The sequence below is a fragment of the Prionailurus viverrinus genome, unplaced genomic scaffold (assembly GCF_022837055.1).
Source record: "Prionailurus viverrinus isolate Anna unplaced genomic scaffold, UM_Priviv_1.0 scaffold_78, whole genome shotgun sequence".
Classification (NCBI taxonomy): Eukaryota; Metazoa; Chordata; class Mammalia; order Carnivora; family Felidae; genus Prionailurus; species Prionailurus viverrinus.
The window spans coordinates 44,738-48,804 of NW_025927640.1; positions in this window are offsets into that span (position 1 = coordinate 44,738).

Here is a 4,067-nt window from a genome sequence, read left to right on the forward strand (position 1 = left end):
TCGAGGCATGCTTAGGTTTCGGTGGAGGGTCCTGGTTCGGGGTAGGGTTAGGGTTAGGGTTAGGTCCCAGGAGGTTCCAGGCGCTGAACTCACAGCAGGGCAGTGTTCTCCCCGAAGGGCTGAGTTGAGGGCACAAGGCGCGGTGCCGGTCAGGGTCCCTCTTTGGCTACCAAGACCACAGACGTCGATAAGCCCCTGGTCGAGGAGACCTCCAGAATCCTCTCGGAAGCTGCAGCCGGGCCTGGGAAACGACATGGTGAGCTTCCAGTTTCCTTGCCGAGTCAGCCTGCATCGCTTCTGTTCCCTATGCGCGTGATGCTGTCTGACCTTGGAATTCGGTCCCCATGAGGAGAGAGCCTTAGCTAGGGTTAGGGTTCGGTCCAGGGACGACGCCAGGGCCGAAGCGACTCCGCTCTCGTGATCTCCCTCGAGGGCTGAAGTGAGGGCCCATGCCAGAAAGCGGCTCAAATGCAGGATACGGGAACGAGGCAGGATTAGGTTTCAGTGGAGGGTAACGGTTCGGGGAAGGGTTAGGGTTAGGGTTCGGTCCCAAGAGGTTCCGGCCGCCGAACTCAGAGCAGGGCAGTGGTCTCCCCGAAGTGCTTAGTTGCGGGCACAAAGGACGGTGCCGTTCAGGATACCTCTTTGGCTGCCAAGGCCACACACGTCGATAAGCCCCTGGTCGAGCAGGCCTCCGGAATCCTCTCGGGAGCTGCAGCCGGGCCTGGGAAACGACATGGTGAGCTTCCAGGTTCCTTGGCAAGTCAGCCTGCACCGCTGCTGGACCCCAGGCTCGTGATGCTGTCCTACCTTGGAATTGGGTCCCCATGCGGAGAGAGCCTTATCTAGGGTTAGGGTTCGGTCCAGGGACGTCGCCAGGGCCGAAGTGACTCCGGTCTCGTGATCTCCCTCGAGGCTGAAGTGAGGGCCCATGCCAGAAGGCCGCTCAAATGCAGGAATAGGGATCGAGGCTGGCTTAGGTTTCGGTGGAGGTTCCTGGTTCGGGATAGGGTTAGGGTTAGGGTTAGGTGCCAGGAAGCTCCAGGCGCCGAACCCACAGCAGGGCAGGTGTCTCCTCAATGGGCTGAGTTGAGGGCACATGGGACGGTGCCGGTCAGGATCCCTCTTTGGCCGCCAAGGCCACACACGTCGATAAGCCCCTGGTCGAGGAGACCTCCGGAATCCTCCCGGGAGCTGCAGCCGCGCCTGGGAAACGACATGGTGAGCTTCCAGGTTCATTGCCGAGTCTGCCTGCACCACTTCTGGTCCACAGGCGCGTGATGCTGTCCTACCTTGGAATTGGGTCCCCATGAGGAGAGAGCCTTAGCTAGGGTTCGGATTCGGTACAGGGACGATACCAGGGCCGAAGCGACTCCGGTCTCATGATCTCCCTCGAGGCCTGAAATGAGGGCCCATGCCAGAAGCCGGCTCAAATGCAGGATTAGGGGTCGAGGCTGGCTTAGGTTTCGTTGGAGGGTCCTGGTTCGGGGTAGGGTTAGGGTTATGGTTAGGTCCCAGGAGATTCCAGGCGCCGAAACAACAGCAGGGCAGTGGTCTCCCCGAAGGGCTGAGTTGAGGGCACAAGGGACGGTGCCGGTCAGGGTCCCTCTTTGGCTGCCAAGGCCACATACTTCGATAAGCCCCTGGTCGAGGAGGCCTCCGGAATCCTCTCGGGAGCTGCAGCCCGGCCTGGGAAACGACATGGTGAACTTCCAGGTTCCTTGGCGAGTCGGCCTGCACCGCTTCTGGACCCCAGGCGCGTGATGCTGTCCGACCTTGGAATTGGGTCCCCATGAGGAGAGCGCCTTAGCTAGGGTTAGGGTTCGGTCCAGGGACGTCGCCAGGGCCGAAGCGACTCCGGTCTCGTGATCTCCCTCGAGGGCTGAAGTGAGGGCCCATGCCAGAAGTCGGCTCAAATGCAGGATAAGGGAACGAGGCAGGCTTAGGTTTCGCTGGAGGTAACGGTTTGGGGTAGGGTTAGGGTTAGGGTTAGGTCCCAGGAGGTTCCAGACGCCGAACCCACAGCCGGGCCGTGGCCTCCCCGAAGGGCTGAGTTGAGGGCACAAGGGACGGTGCCGGTCAGGATCCATCTTTGGCTGCCAAGGCCAAACACGTCGATAAGCCCGTGGTCGATGAGGCCTCCGGAATCCTCTCGGGAGCTGCAGCCGCGCCTGGGAAACGACATGGTGAGCTTCCAGGTTCCTTGCCGAGTCTGCCTGCACCACTTCTGGTCCACAGGCGCGTGATGCTGTCCGACCTTGCCATTGGGTCCCCATGAGGAGAGAGCCTTAGCTAGGGTTAGGGTTCGGTCCAGGGACGACACCAGGGCTGAAGCGACTCCGGTCTCCTGATCTCCCTCGAGGACTGAAGTGAGGGCCCATGCCAGAAGGCGGCTCAAATGCAGGATAAGGTAACGAGGCAGGCTTAGGTTTCGGTGGAGGGTAACGTTTCGGGGTAGGGTTAGTGTCAGGGTTAGGTCCCAGGAGGTTCCAGGCGCAGAACCCACAGCAGGGCAGTGGTCTCCCCGAAGGGCTGAGTTCAGGGCACAACGGACCGTGCCAGGGGGGATGCCTTTTTTGATGCCAAGACTACACACGTCTATAAGCCCCTGGTCGAGGAGGCCTCCGGAATCCTCTCAGGAGATGCAGCCGGGCCTGGGAAACGACATGGTGAGCTTCCAGGTTCCTTGCCTAGTCAGCCTGTACCGCTTCTGGACCCCAGGCGCGTGATGCTGTCAGACCTTGGAATTGGGTCCCCATGAGGAGAGAGACTTAGCTCGGATTAGAGTTCGGACCAGGGACGTCGCCAGGGCCGAAGCGATTCTGGTCTCGTGATCTCCCTTGAGGGCTGAAGTCAGGGCCCATGCCAGAAGGCGGCTCTAATGCAGGATTAGGGATCGAGGCAGGCTTAGGTTTCAGTGGAGGGTAACGGTTCACAGTGGGATTAGTGTTAGAGTTAGGTCCCGGGAGGTTCCAGGCGCCGATCCCCCAGCAGGGCAGTGGTCTCCCCGAAGGGCTGAGTTGAGGGCACAAGGGACGGTGCCGGTCAGGGTCCCTCTTTGGCTTCCAAGTCCACACATGTCGATAAGCCCCTGGTCGAGGAGGTCTCCGGAATCCTCTCGGGAGCTGCAGCCGGGCCTGGGAAACGACATGGTTAGCTTCCAGGTTCATTGCCGAGTCAGCCTGCACCGCTTCTGTTCCCCAGGCACGTGATGCTGTCCGACATTGGAATTGGGTCCCCATGAGGAGAGAGCCTTCGCTAGGGTTACGGTTCGGTCCAGGGACGTCGCCAGGGCCGAAGCGACTCCTGTCTCGTGATCTCCCTCGAGGCCTGTAGTGAGGTCCAATGCCAGAAGGCGGCTCAAATGTAGGATTAGGGATCTAGGTAGGCTTAGGTTTCGTGGGAGGGTAAGAGTTCAGGGTAGGGTTAGGGTTAGGCTCAGGTCCCAGGAGGTTCCAGGCGCCGAACCCACAGCAGGGCAGTGGTCTCCCCGAAGGGCTGAGTGGAGGGCACAAGGGACGGTGCCAGTCAGGGTCCCTCTTTGGCTGCCACCACACACGTCGATAAGCCCCTGGTCGAGAAGGCCTCCGGAATCCTCTCGGGAGCTGCAGCCGGGCCTGGGAAACGACATGGTGAGCTTCCAGGTTCCTTGCCGAGTCAGCCTGCACCGCTTCTGGACCTCTGGCGCGTGATGCTGTCCGACCTTGGAATTGGGTCCCCATGAGGAGAGAGGCTAAGCTAGGTTTAGGGTTCGGTCCAAGGACGACGCCAGGGCCGAGCGACTCCGGTCTCGTGATCTCCCTCGAGGGCTGAAATGAGGGCCCATGCCAGAAGGCGGCTCAAATGCAGGATAAGGGAACGAGGGAGGCTTAGGTTTCGGTGGAGGGAAACGGTTCGGGGTAGGGTTAGGTTTAGGGTTAGGTCCCAGGAGGTTCCAGGCGCCAAACCCACAGCTGGGCAGTGGTCTCCCCGAGGGGCTGAGTTGAGGGCACAAGGGATGGTGCCAATCAGGGTCCCTCTTTGGCTGCCAAGACCACACACGTCGTTAAGCCCCTGGTGAGGAAGCC